Source organism: Panthera leo, chromosome B1, assembly GCF_018350215.1.
Source record: "Panthera leo isolate Ple1 chromosome B1, P.leo_Ple1_pat1.1, whole genome shotgun sequence".
NCBI lineage: Eukaryota > Metazoa > Chordata > Mammalia > Carnivora > Felidae > Panthera > Panthera leo.
The window spans coordinates 24,866,386-24,885,224 of NC_056682.1; the positions used below are offsets into that span (position 1 = coordinate 24,866,386).

Sequence of the window (18,839 nt, forward strand, 5' to 3'; positions counted from 1 at the left end):
ATGCTAGTTTACAAAGTCACATAAGCCATTATTAGCATACAGTAACCCTCCCCTTATCCGCGGGGGATACATTCCAAGACCCCAGTGGGTGCTTGAAACTGTAGATGCTACCGGACCCTATATATACCATGTTTTTTTTCTATACGTACATACCTATGATAATGTTTAATTTATGAATTGGACAAAGAGACTAGCAACAACAATAATAAAATAGAACAGTTATAACAACATGCTGTTATAAAAGTTATGTGAATGTGGTCTCTCTCTCAAAACATTCTGTTGCACAGTACTCACCCTTCTCGTGATGAAACGAGACCATGAAATGCCTACGTTATGAGAGAAAGCGAGATGGGTGACCAGGCACTGTGACGTGGTGTTAGGCTACGATTGACCTTCTGACAGTCCATCAGAAGGAGGATCATCTGCTTCTGGACTGAGTTACTGTGGGCAACTGAAACCTCAGACGCCAAAAAACAAAACCATGAACGAGGGGGCACTACACGCATACTTGGTCTGTCTCATTGTGCCTTGTTTTATTGCCCTTCGCAGATATTGTTTTTTACACATTGAACGTTTGTGGCAACCCTGTGTTGAGCAAGCCTGATGACGCCATTTTCCCCACAGCCTTTGCCCACTTCGTGTCTCTGCGTCATATTGTAGTAATTCTCGCAGTATTGCAGTTTTTCATTATATTTGTTATGGGATCCGTGGTCCGTGGTTATGACTCGTGGAAAGCTGCGATTATGGTTAACGTTTTTTAGCAATACAGTATGTTTAAATTAAGGTATGTAGACATAATAGACACAATGCTATTACACACTTAAAGTATGGTGTAAACATAACTTTTATATGCACTGGGAAACTAAAAAAATTGCTTTATTATGATATTGATCTTATTGCAGTGGTCTAGAATCAAATCTTCAAGATCTCCGAGATAGGCTCGTACCATAGACTGATAATTCATTTATTCCATTAGATTCTATTGGTTAGAATATTCTATAAAGTGGAGAAGGAAGCAAAGCTTAATAATGCATTCATTTAAGAAATATGTTTTCAATGCCAACTCGTTGCAAAGCCCTGTTCATGATGCTAAGATATGTCAGTAAATAAACAAAATCCCCTTTCTCATGGAGTTTTTATTCTATTTGGTGATATGCCTAATAAACAAATAAATGCATAAATAACTGAATGCCATGAAGAAAAAATAAGACAGGATAAGAGGGAGTATGATGAAGGGTGTATATGCTATTTCCATGGGTAGTCAAGAAAGATCCCACAGTTAAGCTGACATTTGAACTGACAAGTAAATGCAGAGAAATCCACCTGGGAAGGGGTATTCCAGGACAATAGTCATCAGGTCAAGTTCCCAGGGCGGGAGCACTGCCGACATCTTCGAGGAACAACCAGAAGGCCAGTGTACCCAGACAGTGGAGGGAGCAAGTTGGGAAGCAGAAGAGAAGGATAAGAATTAAGTAAGGTCAGAGAGCTGGGGTGAGAGGCCAGGCTATTACAGGCCATCCTAAGGGGGTTTTATTTTATTCTAAATGAGGCTGGAAGTTACTAGAGAATTTTTTCAGATCACTTGTTAAAGTAGGACAGTAATGGAGGGTCAAGAGAATAACATGATCTGATTTATCTTTTAAAGGATCGGCCAGGCTGCAGTATGGAAAATAGATTGCAGGGCAGCAGTGTAGAAAAAGGGAAGCCATTCAGGAAGATCGGCTGATGGCCAGCTCTCTAGGGCAGTAGAGCCCGAGTGGTGAGAAGTTGGATTATGGATATATACTTGAAAGAAATGGACAGAACTGGGTGAAGAATGTGTGACAACAAATTAGAACTACCTAACTGGGAAATGTAACTGTCAGATAAACAAAACGTTCTGATTTGTAATAGGAGACATAGGAGTTTATATAGATTTTTGGTGAAAATACTGTTACATACATTTTGGTGAATATAGAGAAATGTCTAACAGGTAACACTGTCCTGAGCTGAATAAGGTAGATCTAAAAATAGCAAGGCGCTCCCGTCATTAAAATTTTCAAGGCAAAGACCGTGTATATCCATCCACAGTGTTGTTCCAGAGGGCTCTGGTATCATCAGGTGAGAGATTATACTGCTTGGAGTTAAGCCTTTTCATGATTTTCTTTCCAACAGGGGGAAAATTAGAAGCAATGAATAAACCAGTGGAAAAACTTCAGAGAAATGAATGATAAGTTTTATTTTCCTATAACCTTTGTTTCAAAATATCCTTCATACCATGAACTTCAGTGAAATATATGTCGGTTCCTGTGGGGATGTATGAATACACCCACAGCAGATTGCACATACAAAACCTCGGTCAACAAATAGAGAATGGTTTCATTGTCTGCAGTAGCATTCCCTGATTGGAAACAGTCCCTTGGGTATTCATTACTGAAGATAAATCCCACCCCTTGAAACTGCGGCCACCTCGCTCATGATACCAGACAAGACACTGCTGGTGAATCCATTTGTTCTTCTCAGCTTTAGACCAACACAGGTGATTAACCAGGTAAAGCTCTTACTCTTCCTTTTATATTTAATATCATATACAGCAATATATATGTATATGTATATATGTATATATTGCTGTATATGATATATATATGCATTATTATCTGAGAGGTTTGCATGTTCACATGTTTCTGAAAATATAGTTATAATACTTTACTCTTGAAATGAAGTTCTGTAAGTAGAGAAAAATGTCTAAAATTAAATGTACATTAAAAAACCTTGAGATGCTCAGGGTTGCTTTCTTATATTGATTGAAGGTGCATTCATCTAAAAACATTTAATACTTTAGTGTGGAAGCATAAATTTTGAACAATAATTGATAGTTGCAATGTTCTGTTATGTAACTATTTGGAATTAAGATTTCTGCTGCATAGTTCAAAGTGAAAATACTTGTTCAGTTTAAAGCAGACAATACTGTGTGAGATTTGCATTTGCATTCTTGTTTCCATTCTCTATTATTTTTTTGAATAATTTCAGTACATATATCATCAAGTTATCATTGCATTTTGAAGTAATATTTATGTATGTTTATGGTGATTTGGATTAGAAAAATTAATTTTATAGTGTTCTTTTTATCATAAATGTTTAAATAGAATTTGATCAAAATCTAGTAAATAAATCATTTATGTCTTCCGACAATTAACTAAGGCACCAAATAGATCTAAGCATTCCCAGAGAAATATGTTAGCAAGGTTATATTGTCTAAAGGCATAGCTTTTTCAAAATTCAGAGCTGCTTAATCAGCAATGTTACAAATGAAATGATTGGTTGCCTTGAGGTTGGGGGCTAATTGAATGAACAGACAGCATGTTTCTCCTTATAGCAACCTATAACACTAATGGATAAGCTAATTCTTCCTTTCCTAAAGTAATTGCACAGTCATCCTTGATTTAAAATCATTTGCATTTACTTGGTTGTTTTCAAACAGGGCAAAGGTCCTGAACAGTTATACTAGGAAGATTTAAATTGTCAATGTGATGTAGAGAGTAGGACCTTTCAGTGTAAGTAATTAAGATTTACCGTGCATCTTTTTTTTTTTTAATGTGATGTTGAATCTGCTATCTACTATGATTAGTAAGAAATCTGATATTACTATAAATTAACCTTATAGGACCCTAATTATGATCTTATTAGTTCTCTGTTGATTCAATTGCTATTCTATTTCCATATGATGTAGGAAACTCTGAATAAAATGTTGAAGAAAAAACTCAGTGATTTTCATCAATCAAACTCTGCTTAGATTAGGCTGTGAGTTGTATTTATTAATTACTTTTTTAATGTTGCTAAGACTCATAAACCAATGAGATGTCACAAACATTACGCAGAAATGTATGACAGTAAAAGTCAGCACCCTGACAGTAAACTGAGCCCATATTTCCATTACTGTCTTCATGTGCAAAAATAAATGATTACAAGTTAAGTATTAGTCAGTATGTTTTTACCATTCTGTATTAGAGACAATTTACAGAGCAAGATAATTTTTTGAATGCATTTGCATTCTTGTTTCCACTCTCCATTAAACAAAATTTGTTCGTTCTTTGAACAATTTAATTTATTCATCATCTTCAATTTATCTTAAAATTTAGCATGTTTACTTCTTTATGTTATATTAATAGTCAGGCTGTCTAAAGTATTGCCACGTAAAAACCTTAAGAAATCTTAATGTCTAGTGTCTTAAAATAAGTCTTCACCCTAGTAAAAAGACCTGTGCCTTAAAATCATTACAATTATACAATTATACAAATATACAATTATATTGTAATGTTGTATGGCGACAGATGGTGACTACATTTACTGCGGTGAGCATAACTTAACGTGCAAAATTGCCAAATCACTATGTTGTACACCTGAAACTGAAAGAGCATTGTATGTCAACTATACTTCAAAAAAAAAATTCAATTATATTATCAGTACAGGTGAAAATGGTCTGATGACAGAAAATTATATTTGCTGCAAATGCTTTTATCTAAATAAATTTTTTAAAAATAGAGGAGAATACAAAGGTCTTCCCTTGAAACCTTCACGGAATTGGAAAGTATAAAAAAAACAAAATTCATGGAAATAGTAGGAACTTGAAAGGCTTATTTTTTGTTTGTTTGCTTATTCGGTCGCCTGGAAAAGCCTTTATTTTGCTATAACTTAAAAAAAAAAACTCTATGAGAATTTTAACATATAGAAAAGCAGACAGAGTAGTGTAGGACCAAGTGGTAGTAATTAATCACATATGGCCATTCTTGTTTCACACATAACCCTTCAGTCTGTCCTTGTTTCCATGTTATTTTGATGTAAATTCTAGACATCATGTAATTTCATCTGTAGATATTTCAGCATGCATTGCTAATAAGCTTTTTTCTTTAAAATACAGTTGACCCTTCAACAACGTGAGTTTGGCTACATGGGTCCACTTTTACATGGATTTTTAAAAATAAAAACAGTACCAGTACAGTACTGTATTTTCCTTATGATTTTCTTAACATTTTCTTTTCTCTAGCTTATTTATTGTAAGAATGCAGTGTATAAGACATATAACATTACAAAATATGTGTTAAGCTACTCTTTGGGTTATTGGTAAGGCTTGTGATCAACAGTAGGATATTAGTAGTTAGGTTTGGGGGGAATCAAAAGTTATACGTAGATTTTCGACCATGAGGGCACCCCTCGCCCTCAGGTTGTTGTTCAAGGGTCAACTGTACCACAATACCATGATCACAGTTTAAAAAATAAGCATCCTTAGTTATCACCAAATAAGTAGGAAATGTACAACTATCCTGTAGTCTCCTAAATGTCTTTTTTTTTTTTACATTTATTTAAATCAGGATCTAAATAAAGTTCACACCTGGAAATTCACTGATTTTTTAAAAAAATGTTTTAATCTACAAATTCTCCTTCTCTGTTTTTTGCCCTTGCACTTGGTGGAAAAATCCCTGGTTTTAAGTCTCAGGGAATTCCCATCTGGGCTTGCTGAGTATAGTACTATGGTGACGGTACTCCGTATCTCGCTGCCTTCTGGATCGTTTGTAAGTTGGTATTTGAGTCTAGACAACCACTCGGATTCAGGATCCAGGTTCTGTTTGAGGCCAGGAACTTCAGAGTTAGCCTTGTTCTTCCATCAGGAGGCATTTAGCATGTGATTGCTTTCCTTTTTGTGATGCCAGCAACCACTGGTGTTCAACATTGCCTATTTTATTTTATTTTGAAATGTAAAAAGAGAGTTGATTCTGAAAAAATAGTGGACACATTGAAGATACTTATGGAAACATAACCCCGAACGAAGTACGAATATTACTTCTAGGTTACTTGGCTGGCAAAATCACCAAAGAGGGTGTTTTTTTTTTCTTATATATGCCTGCAGTTTCTAGAACTTGAAATTATACATAGTAAAAATTAAATGTCTCAACTTTGTTAGAAAATGCACACTCAACTCCTTCCCCTCTTCTCTTTTCTCCGTTTTCTTGTTCTTTGTCCTCTTACTCTGGCTCTTTAGCGGACGCTTAACCAAGTTATTCAAGTTGCCGCCTCACGTACCAGCTTGTTACTCTGATTATTCTAACAGTTACTCCCCTGTGAATATTAACTTGGTTGTAACAATGATGTTTCCAGGAATCGAAAAGAGGGCACATAGCCTGAAAAATAATATTTGTCCTGCTTCCAGCTATCTGAGAACTGTGGCTCACATGGTAAAATGCCAACATTTTTTAAGTTCTGTTTATGGGATCACATGGGCAGAATATTTTAAGTGATAATTTTCGCAGACAGTAACTTCTGCATTAAAGTATAAGATAGCATCTGCTTATTGGAATATGGGAATTGGGGCTCAAGAGCTAATCAGAAACCTGATTCCCGGAACTAAAGTATGAGAAACCAGACCTAGAACAAGGCTAACTTATTAGTGGATGGCTAGGCATTACATTCGAGCTGCTTGAAGCCGTCACCTAGAATAACATTAAATGGGACAAGGGGATCCCTCAGGCAGGGTTCATATGATTATATCTTAAGAGATTGGATGAAAGTGGAGTTCCATTTGATAAGACCGAAAATAAACAAATATGTATTTGTCAGGAAGTACTGAATAAGCAAAATATGAAACACAACTTAAATTGGGAAAATATCCATTATGGTCTTATAAAATGGGTATGACGTATAAAATGAGTAAATTCCATTTAGAGTAGTTAAATGAGCTTATGTTGCAAATAGGCAAATACATACAGTAAAGGCCCTGATCAGTTCGTGCTTGTAAATGTATGTATGTACACAATATGAAAATGAAACAATGAAAAAGAACTTTATTTTGGATGCTGCTTATACCAATTCCATGATTTTATGCTAAAATATGTTTGCTTTAAATAAAAAAGAACTCTTCAACTACCTAAGGTTTTGAAAGGCATAAAAATAAAAGGAAATCTTTATTAGGAATAAAAGTAATCCTATACAGGGCTACTGTGGTAGAGTTTTATATTGTCACTGTTCCTTCATTTTAACTATAATGTACTTTCTGATTTGAGTCAAGATTATTTGCTTGAGGGTTGTCTAGTAATTGACAAAAAAATGTAAAATTTCTTAATGTTATTTTGAAATTTCTTTGGACACCCCAGTTATAGCTAATTTTCTGTGATTCAGAGAGCATGAGTAACCGTACGGGCATACCTTATTTTATTGTGCTTCACAGATATTACATTTTTCTTGGAAATTGAAGGTTTGTGGCGACCCTGCTTTGGGCAAGTCTATCCACACCATTTTTCCAATAGCATTCACTCACTTTGTGGCTGTCACATTTCGGTAATTCTCTCATATTTCCAACTTTTTAATTATGATTTTATTTATTGTGGTGACCTGTGATCAGTAGTCTTTGGTATGACTATTGTAATTGTTTGGGGCACTAGGGACCGCCCCCCACATGAGATGGCAAACTTAATCGATAAATGTGTCTTCTAATTTCTCTCCAAACTAACTGTTCCCTCATCTTCCTCCCTTTCCTCTGACTTCCCTATTTCCTGAGATACCACAATATTGAAACTAGGCCAATTAATAACCTCCAGTGCCCTGTAAGTGTTCAAGGGAACCACAGAAGCTCCCATCTCTCCCTTGAAATCAAAAGCGAGAAGTGACTAAGCTGGTGTGGAAGGCCGGTCAAAAACTGAGAGAGGCTGAAAGCTAAGTCCCTTGCACCAGTTAGTTAAGCTGTGGAGGCAAAGGACAATTTTTTGAAGGAAATTAAAACTGTCACTCCAGTGAACAGATGAATGATAAGCTAAAATGCCTTTGTGCCGCTATGAAGGGAGTTTGAGCCGTCTGGATAGAAGATCACACCGGTCATATTTCCTTAAGTCGAAGCCTAATTCACGGCAAGGCCCTAACTCTCTTCAATTCTACGAAGGCTGGAGGTGGAGGAAGCTGCAGAAGGAAGGTATGGAGCTGCAGAGGTCGGGTCCTAAGGTTTAAGGAAAGATGCCATCCCCATAACATACAAGTGCAAGGTGAAGCAGCACCTGGTGACGTAGAAGCTACCGCAAGTCATCCAGAACACCTAGCTCAGATGATTAATGAAGGTGACTACACCAAACAACAGATTTTCAGTGTAGACAAAGCAGCCATATTTTGGAAGAAGATGCCTCCTAGGACTTAGATGGCCAAAGAGAAGAAGTCAAAAGCCTCAGAGGGCAAGCTAACTCTCTTGTTAGGGGCTAATGCAGCTGGCGACTTTAAGTTGAAGCCAATGCTTCTTTACGTTCTGAACATTCTAGAGCCCATGAGAACTATGCTGAAGCTACTCTGTCTGTGCTCTGTAAATGGAACAACAAAGCCTGGATGACAGCACACCTGTTTACAACATGGTTTATCGAATGTTTTAAGTCCACTGTTGAGATCTATTGATCAGAAAAATAGATCACTTTCTAAATACCACTGCTTATCGCTAATGCACGTTGTCATGCAAGTGCTCTGATGGAGATGTACAGTGAGCTGAATATTGTTTTCATGCCTCCTGACACAATATCCATTCTGCAGCCCGTGGATCAATGAGGAACTTTGACTTTCTTTCTTTTTTTTTTTTTAATGTTTTTATTTATTTTTGAGACAGAGAGAGAGCATGAGCAGGGGAGGGGCAGAGAGAGAGGGAGACACAGAATCCAAAGCAGGCTCCAGGCTCTTAGCTGTCAGCACAGAGCCCGACACGGGCCTCAAACTCACGGACTGTGAGATCATGACCTGAGCCGAAGTCGGACGCTTAACCAACTGAGCCACCCAGCCGCCTCGGAACTTTGACTTTCAAGTCTTATTGTTTAAGAAATATATTTTACTAAGGCTATAGCTGCCATAGCCAGTGATTCCTCTGATGGATTTGAGCAAAGTAAATCAAAAATCTCCTGGAAAGGATTCACCATTCTTGATATCATTAAGGGCATTCGTGATTCAAGGGAAGAAGCTAAAAAATCAATATGAACAGGAGTTTGGAAAAAATTGATTCCAACCCTCATGTATGACTTTGAGGGGTCCAAGATTTCAGTCAAGGAAGTTAACTGCAGATGTGGTAGAAACAAGAGAACTGGGATTAGAAGTGGAGCCTGAAGCTGGGACTGAATTGCTGCAGTCTCATGATCAAACTTGAACGGATGAGGAGTTGCTTCCTATAATAATTCCTTTATAATTCTTTAACAAAGAAAGTGGCTTCTTGAGATTAAATCTATTCCTGGTGAAGAGTCTGTGAAGATTGTTGAAATGACAACGAAGGGTTTAAAATACTGGGGCACCTGGGTGACTCAGTCGGTTGAGTGTCCGACTTTGGTTCAAGTCATGATCTCGCGGTTCGTGAGTTCGAGTCCCATGTCGGGCTCTGTGCGGACAGCTCAGAGCCTGGAGCCTGCTTCAGATTCTGTCTCCGTCTCTTTATGCTCTTCCCCTGATCCCACCCTGTCTCTCTCTTAAGAATAAATATAAAACGTTTCTTTTTTAATAAAATAAAAAAATAATAAAATAAAATACTACATATATTTAGTTGCTAAGGCAACAGCAGGGTTTGTGAAGATTGACTCCAATCTTCAAAGAAGGTCTACTGTGGGTAAAATGCTATCAAACAGCATCACATGCTATAGAGAAATTGTTCATGAAAGGAAGAGTCAATCAAGGAACAAACTGCTGTCTTATTTCAAAAAATCGCCACAGCCATCCCAAACTTCTGCAACCACCACTCTGATCAGTCAGCAACCATCAACATCAAGGCAAGACCTTTCACCAACAAAAAGATTATGACTTACTGAAAGCTTAGATGATGTAGCATTTTTTAGCAATAAAGTACTGTTAATTAAAATATGTACATTTTTACATATAATGTAGAGCATATTTAATATACTACAGTACAGTGCAAACATAACTTTTTTATGCACTAAGAAATAAAAAAATTCATTTGACTCACTTTATTGCAATATTTGCTTTATTGCAGTGGTCTGGAACTGAACCCACAGTGTCTCTGAGGCATGCTGGTATATTTCTTTAGTAGAAATGTCGAGTCCCATTGAGACATTTTAATTACTTTAGGTTTTAATTTCCCCTAGGAATTCCTTAATTGATTTCCTCTTACTTAAGGTTTCAACCAGTGAATTCTATTCAACCCATGCCTTAAGAGAGTTTATAAATTAATTGGAAGGTTATCAGAGGAACAGGTATGTCTCCTCATAGTACAGTTACTTAAATATAAATCTATAAAGAAATCATTGAGAATTACATAATTCAGGGCCACTTAGAGTCTAAATTTTTGGCACATCTCCTAAAAGAAGAGAAGCCTATTTTTGTTACTGCCTGCTAATGACAGGGCTTATGGGTTCTTTAGATATGGCCATCTGGGTCAGCATCTCCAACTGATAAAACTGGGTAGTACCTCTGATTCAGGCCGTGTATGAGGATACTCACCCTGAATCAGAATGTCCAATAGGTCCATACCTCATACAAACCAATACATACATAGGAAGTTTGAGATTTGTTTTCCTTTCTCACCTGTATATTTTACTTATTAGATAAGGACATTTATAGTGCATTTTCTTTCTAGAATGGTCCAAGCTCTTCAAGGACCTTTACATTTTCCAATTTAGGATCAGACTGTCAATATCTACCAAAAAAGAGAGATTTTTATAGGGGTTAAATTTACATATAAATTGGCTAAAATTGACATTGCAATATGGAGTCTTCTGTCTACTTAGTATATGCATCCATTTATTTAGATCCTTGTTAATGTCTCTCAATAATGTTTTATAATTTTCTGGGTAAATTACTTCTACAACTTCTGTAGTTTATTCCTAGATACTTATGTTCGTGGTTAACCGTGGTTCCTGCCTTCTTCATCAATATTTGGCAATAAAATTGTAAAAGGAGTTAAGATATCCTCTATCTCTTTGTCATATGGAATATTCTGACTAATATAAAAATGTTAGTAAAAAAACACCTGCGCCCAGCTTCTCTTTTACTGATAAGTAATTAACAGAATTTTCCCCATAGATCTTGAATTATTTTCTTGTATTCAACTTACTTTTAGTAATTTATTATTCTAGGACATTATCCTTTTTATCTGAATGTATAAAATTATTAACATGAGATTGGCATAATGCTCTTTATAATTCTTTAATCTTTCCTGCTCTAGTGAATATATCTGTTTTATTTCTCATGTCATATTTTTCTTTTCTTTCTTTTTGTTTTGATCACACATGACAGGGAAATTTTTTATTATTGGTATTTTTTATAAAAACAAGCATTTCAATCAGTATGTCTGTTAGTTCTCTTTTTTTATTTTTTTTTTTATGTTTATTTATTTTGGAAAGAGAGCGAGAGAGACAGAGTGTGAGTGGGGGCAGGGCAGAGAGAGAGAGGGAGACACAGAATCTGAAGTAGGTTCCAGGCTCTGAGCTGTCAGCACAGAACCCGATGTGGGGCTCGGACTCATGGACTGTGAGATCATGACCTGAGCCAAAGTCGGATGCTTAACCAACAGAACCACCCTGATGCCCCTGTTAGTTTTCTAATTCACAATTATTAAGTGTCATCTGTGTTAATTTGTTTCTGCAACTTTTCTCTTGCTTTATTTTTGGTAAGTTAAATGTTTGTTAACTTAAGTTAAATGCTTGACTTATTTTCAATTCTGTTTTAATGATAGGAACAATTAAACTTTTCTGAATATAACTAAAACATGGACAATTTTCACATTTATATTCTATAAAGAATTTCATATTTTCTTATTCAGAATAATTACAATGTTAGTTTTGCAATTATTCCCAATGGTAAAAAAATTATTTCTTAATTATTTTTCAAAATTTCAGCTTGTTCATGGAGTGAGGCAAAGTTGATGTAACAGTATGTATGAGGGAGTTGACTTGGGATTGATATAGCATATTCTAAGGCCATTGCATAAACTGATTTATCACATACTGATTATTAAAGCAGGGTAACAAAAGTAATAATGCAATAATATTACATTTTACTTTGAGTCAGCTGAAGAAAAGTACAAATGTGTATTTTTGTATGCAAATGTAAATTTGTTAATATCAGCTTATGAATTGAAGTAAAAGACAGATGATAACTCACTCATATGTTTTGTTTGGCCAAGAAACTCTTTCTTGAAAGAGAACAGGTGTTGAATATGTAAATAATAAAAGTAATCAAAGCAGGACTGCCATGAGTGGGCTCAGCAGAGTTGAGGAGGGATTGGGCTTGTCCAGTTGTCCCCTCGGCCTACTGAGCAGAGGGCAGCGAAAGGGCTCTGACTAGCAGCATGCACCGAACACTCTTACATACTTGAAAAATGACGTGAAGGGAAAAATAGTGGAATTTTGGTCAGATTTCACCTTCGTCGTTACTCCTCTCTGAAGTATCATAATTATTTTCATTTGAAATTGTAATACTTATAATTGTGCATAAAAATCTGAACACTCCCCAAACTCAGGAAAGTTAGCTTCTCTATAAAATGAGAAAGTGTGTGTGGGTGGTGGGGGGGCGGCAATTGCCTGGGTGGCTCAGTTGGTTAAACATCAGACTCTTGATTTCGGCTCAGGTCATGATCTCGTGATTCATGGGATCAAGCTCCACATTAGGCCCTGTGCTGACAGCATGGAGCCTACTTGGGCTTCTCTTTTTCTCTCTCTCTCTCTCCCCCTCCCTGCTCGTGCACTCACACTTTCTCTCTCTGTCTCTCTCTCTCTCTCAATAAATAAACTTAAAAAAAATTAGAAAATGGGAGCCTAATGAGGTTTATTTAGACAAAGGCCAGACACTGCTGATGGCAGAGTAAAATTAGTAGTCAGACTCTTGACACCTCTTTTCTTTTTCTATATAAACTACTTTAATTCCCGATAAGGCATTCAAGTCTGCATTCCACACAAAGATGGCTAAATTTAGTTGTCTTGTTGCTATCTTATTCTATATATAATGTCATTTCAAATCTTGCATGTAGCAATTTGGATGAAAATAGGTCACAATGTGTCTATATAAGTATTTTGCTTTGTTTTGTTTTGTTTTTTTACTCAGTCTGTCCGTGTAGTTGCGAAGTGTATTTTGAGTGGGGACCTCCAAGAGAGCAAGATGTTGACTTTGAATAAAAATATCTTCCTTAAATACATATATCCATATATAATATGTAATGATATCATTTCTTATAGCCTGGTCAGTGTCTCTTATGTTTGTGCCTACTGCAACTCCATTCAAGATTTTATCTCCATCACAAACACACACAAACACACACACACACACACACACACACACACACACAATGATCTTTATCCTATTGTAGATGTGTAAGAGTTGCTTATTTCAACTTAAGTTAAAGAGAGTAAGATGTATCGATATGCTGAAAAGTATAGTCCAAAAAATAGGATTATGTTTAAGGCAAATTGTTTGTTAGTTCTAACATGGTGTTAAAACTCATTCAAGTGGCCAAAATGAGCAGTCTAACAAAGATTGCATAATTAATTCTCATAAGTAATGGGAGAGGCAAAGCAGATGGCCCAGTCACTTTTTATGTCATTACTTTGGTTTGAAAATTGTCCAATGTCAACCCTAATAAAAAACTTGAGATATAAGCTGGAAATGCATCCATCTTTCATCTGATTTTTTTTTCTCCAAATTAAGTGTGGACCATTTGTTTCTGAATGTTAAAAAAAAATAATATCAATAAATTCAGTAAGAATTTGGCTCCAGTAATGCAAGTATAACAGCAATAAATATAAAAAGTCCAGAAGGCATATAATATGAAAAATGTAAATTTTCCTTGTCCTTGCTGGACTTTTTTATGAAGAACAAGATGGCCCAACTCTTCTCTCTTTCAAACAACAGAGCATTGTAGAAAAGAAGAGGGTGTGTTTACATCTGAATTTAGAAGTCAGATGTAAAAGCTTGCTTTCCATCCGTACCCCACCCCCACACTGAGTACACAGGCATTTAACACGGTAGAACAGTTGTAATGACTCTAAAACAGTTACCCCTGCAGGTAACAATTGCTAAGACATTGGTTGCCATAAGTGTTTAGCATTTCTTGAGCTTTAACTTCTTAGCACAGCCTTAGTTTGTTTGAATGTTCCATGTGACTATTTTTAGTTTCATGAAGTCAGGGTTTTGGAAGGAACCTGGAGGTCCCTAGGAAAATGTATAAAGGAAGTAAACCTTTAATTTGAAAGACTCCCCTATGTATCCCTGTTTTCTCTTCCTCCTTTCTGAGCTCATCTGCTCTCGTTCAGAGCACAAATGGTCCAGAAAATCCCAGTGCTATTCTTCTGCCAACCTTCTAAGAAGCTAAAGCATTATCTTTTCCATGAAAGTATCAACGAAGTTTAAAACAGATCTTTAGGAATCTCTTGATGCTCGAGGAGGGTTGGGAACGTTCCGCAAAACTCTGTGGCAGAACCTGAAATGAGAGACCGTCAAGCCTGAAGGCTCTTACTTCAAGGTGTGATGAGCCACAGCAGCTGAGAGGCTCTACCAGGAAAACCCACCCTTCAGTCCTCAAACTGTCTCCAACCTCACCCTCCTACTAGTTCCAGAGGACAAAGTCATAAATAAATAGAAGGCCGTGTGTGACAGTTCTTAATGCTTTCTCACAAAGCTAAAGCAGCCACCCAGTCATTGACTATAAAATGTGATAGTATTGGAATTAATTTATTCACCATTTTAACTTCCCCCCATATAACCTTTATCATTTTCATCTCAAAAGAGCCTATATAGGGGCGGTTGGGTGGGTCAGTGAGCTTCGGACTCTTGATTTCTGCTCAGGTCATGATCTCACAGTTCGTAAGATCGGGTCCGTGTTGGGCTCTGTATTGACAGCACGGAGCCTGTTTGGGACTCTCTCTCTCTCTCTCTGCCCCTCCCCAACTCGCATTTTCTCTGCCTCTCTCTCAAAATAAATAAACATTTAAAAAGGGAACCTATACAAAGTGGACCATTTGCCATAGGTATATTAAACATTTCTTAATTCAGAGAATTTTTACATTCATCAGATATATGTCTAGAAGATTCATACATACATACATGTAAGGGTAGCATATATAAAAGGAAGACATTTCTTAATGTGGCGTTTTTCTAGATCGTTTTTGAGTGACAGAGTTAGAAACAAAAATTCCAGTGGCATAATGTGCCATGATCATAGGTTTCCCACAAGATTTATTGAAAGCATTTTATTTAGGTTGATTGAACAGTGGTGGGTCTGTTTAAAAAAAAAAAAAAAAAAAGGCAGTTCTATTTAAAGATCTTCTTTAAGATATTGGAATACAACAAACCACAGGCAAGGTTTGGCACAGCATTAATGATACATATTTCCATGATTAGTAATCTTTCACTACTTGGGAGCATCTTGAAATATCTTTGAAGACTTCAAGATTAAAAGTAATTTTTAGGATTTTTTTTTTATATTCATCTCATTCGTGGCCAGGCTATTCACAATGCCAAAAGTAGGACATTTTGATGCATTTCTCTTTATCAAAATTCCAAACACAAAAATGACTTTCGAAGTGACAAAAGATAGGTTGTTTCTGTTTACCTGTTGCTTCCATCATTTCAAGATGCTGTATTCACTGTTGTTGGTTTCATAGTTCATATACTTTCATGAAATGAACACATTTATAATCAGTCAGGAGGATTGTCACCTGACATCTAGAACACTACTCTCTTTCAAAAAGAACACGCTTGTGATTTTTGTTAGCAAAAAAAAAAAAAAATTAAGTAACTAAATGTGCCTTTGATTGGGGAGGACAGGCAAGAAGCATCTCTATCATTTCTTTCTTAGTGATCTCAATGCCTGTGACTGAAAAGTAATAATGACAATTTTGCTGGTGACCTTTAGTCACCCCACTCAGATTCTCTACATGTCCGAAGAGAAAAGCAGTGTCTGTGATTCATACGACCCTAGTTTTTCACAAGAAATAAAGATATCTATACAGAAATATAGAAAAAGCCACAGTAAAGTAGGAATCCAAGATTGAGTCAATCAAGTATCACATTGGAAAGGAGTGTTCACAGTGTACAAGACTAAAACGTGACAGGGACATCAGTTGTTGACTTATACCTTCTGTGTATGAAATTTTAAAATAAAATATCATAAGAGCAAACTGAAATTAGATCATTTTTCCTAACTTCTGCAGCAATCTCTAGATTGAAAGTATATGTCTGGAAAGGGGTCAGAATATTGTTTTGAAAAGCCAACGATAGGAGAGGTAAAGACTCTGGGTTTAGAAAAAAGAAACAGCAATGTATAAGGTACAATGAAAATGAGGATTATAGACCCTCTACAGACCCTTTCCTTCCCTTCAGGAGAATTATGCAGAATATTGAAGAGCTCTGTGCAGCATGGGTTTGTGGAAATTCGCTCAGAATGCAGGCAAAAAGGTGGAAGTAACTTGGAAGAATCTGATACGGTGTTGGGATAGACAGCAGTTACAGAAGCAAGGAATTCGGCTGACCCCCCAAAACAAATCAAAACAGTTGCCATAAAATCAACAATTACAGACAACTCTTCGAAACTGAATATAGGCCTGAGTAAGGCAGGCCTAGGCAAAATCAATGCCCTAGGCAAAATCAATGAACGAGGTCTATACCTCAGAAGATCATGAGGATTTTGTTTAAATTAGGAAGTCTTATATTTGGGCTTCATGCTTATTTATATATACAGAGAGAGATAGAGACAGAGACAGAGACAGAGATAGGGCACAAGCTGGGGAGGGGCAGAGAGAGAGACAGAGACAGAATCCGAAGCGGGCTCCAGGCTCCGAGCTGTCAACACACAGCCTGACGCGGGACTCGAACTCACGAGCCGTGAGATCATGAGCTGAAGTCAGACGCTTAACTGACTGAGCCACCCAGGCGCCCCGGCTTCATGCTTTTTATTCAAGTTTTATTATTATCACGTGGCGAGAGGATTTTTATGTGTATTTTCTCTCAACTGTGCTTTGTCACAATAGGACAATTTCACCCTGGGGTACAACAATGTAACCATTATGAGCACACCCCCACGTGGATGAAGTTCTTTGTCCCCAGGACAGCCTTTCCTCAAGGACATGCAGGACTGATTTCCTAATCAATTTTTATTGTATCAGTTCTAAGTGTAACTAATAACAATATGTCTTGTCTTTTAAAATAAACTGTGAAATCAGGTTAGTCCCATAAAAACCCACCTTAAGAAATCCAATTTTGTGTCAGGCAAGAGGTACTCCATGATGCTCTAATAATGAATAACCCCGTTAGGTAAGTGACTTAAAACGACAAAAGGTTTATTTCTCATTGGAGACACACATCTGCTGATCTCCTTTATGTTGGCCCATCTCCAGCATCCAGGCTAGCAGGGTAGCCTCTATGTAGAACTGACAGGTTGGCAAAGAGTGAATTGACACTTAAAGCTTCCATCCAGAAGTGACACACATCACTTGTACTCAACATTTCACCGATCAGTGCGAATCAAACGGTCACACTCAGTTTCAGGGGAGCAAAGAATTGCAATCCTACTGTGTGCCTAGAAGCAACTAGAAATATTTGATGGACAGAACTAATGTCTCCCACATGTTCCCCACCGGATTTAAGCAGTTAAATTCTCTGGTGCTCCGAAAGTGGGTGTGCTGATAAAAACAACTAAGGGATCCAGGCACTTGGAATCAGGGATGCCAGATTCCCCCTCCAAAACACCTTCCCTTGGCCTCTGTTCACAAAATTGATCATGGCTCTTATTAAAAATCAAATCCAACTGGAACACAGATTGGGTGAAGTGCGTTAGGGAATACTGCGGTGCAAATTCAGAAGAAATTTGAACAACTTTGCCACCTCAGACCAGAATATCTTATTCATACACTGAAGCGAAATCGCTTGAACAGAAATAAAAAATAGCACTCAGGCTTGAAACATTTGGGAGGAAAAAAGGAGGGGGCCCGAGGGTGTGACCCTGTTTAACAAGCATGACTCAATAAAATTTCTGGGATTGATTACAAGCAACAAATTCAAATAGAATACTTGGGAAGCTAACTTGACCAAACCTTGTTAACAGAGATTGATCGTGGCATAGCCACTAAACACTAAAAAAAAAAATCCTAAGGCCCCCAAAACTGCACCATAAGAAGCTTCAGGCTCAGGCAACAGTCTTCTGGATGCTGCTCTCGTTATTAGTAGTATTCAGGATACTGAATGAGAGAAACCTCCTCAGTGGGAAGAACCTTGGCTGCAAGACTGGCTAGCCACGATTCGCATCATAGTTTCAACAAATGTCTTCTCAGTTATAAAAATGCATTCCAGATGAATTAAAGAGCTAAAGTTTCAAGAATTCATAAAAATTGAGAAAAATATATTGGTCAAAAATTGAAAAAATATATATTGTGGAAGGATAAGAACACTTAAAAGAAAAAAAAGCAATGAGTTATGTAATACTTTAAGAAACGAGTAAGTTTGACTACAAAAATGAGGGAAATATTAAAATATAAATGAAACAAAAGGCTAATTGGGGGAGGGAATTAAAGCATCACAACAAATAGTCTGCGTCATTGAAGTATAAAAGTCGTAAATCATCCAATAGTAAAATAGGGGGATGAGGCAGAATACTTGACTTAAAATTTTCTAAAAGTCATTCCAAAAGTCAGTAAATATCACACCCATGTAGCTACTTTTTTGCATTCCGTGTGCTTGGCCTCCTTGCTCTATTTAGCTTCTAATTGTTGGATTACCCAGGCGCCTTACCCTTGGCCTCTTTTTCTATCAACAGGTGCTCCCTAGGCCACCTCATCCAATTGTAAGGCTTTAATTCCCATATGTCAATGAACCAATATCTCATCTCTACCTCCAAACTCCGGATATTTATATCAAAC

The 18,839-nt window shown here is 36.9% G+C and overlaps 1 protein-coding gene across 1 annotated transcript in view; it reads left to right on the forward strand.

Annotated features, from left to right (window-relative positions):
* DLC1 (DLC1 Rho GTPase activating protein) overlaps positions 1–18,839 on the forward strand; it is a 536,095-nt gene that overhangs the window by 30,631 nt on the left and 486,625 nt on the right. The window contains 3 exon segments of the mRNA XM_042934406.1: positions 2,155–2,530; positions 3,710–3,780; positions 6,017–6,209. The gene's annotated coding sequence lies outside the window, so the exon portion shown is untranslated.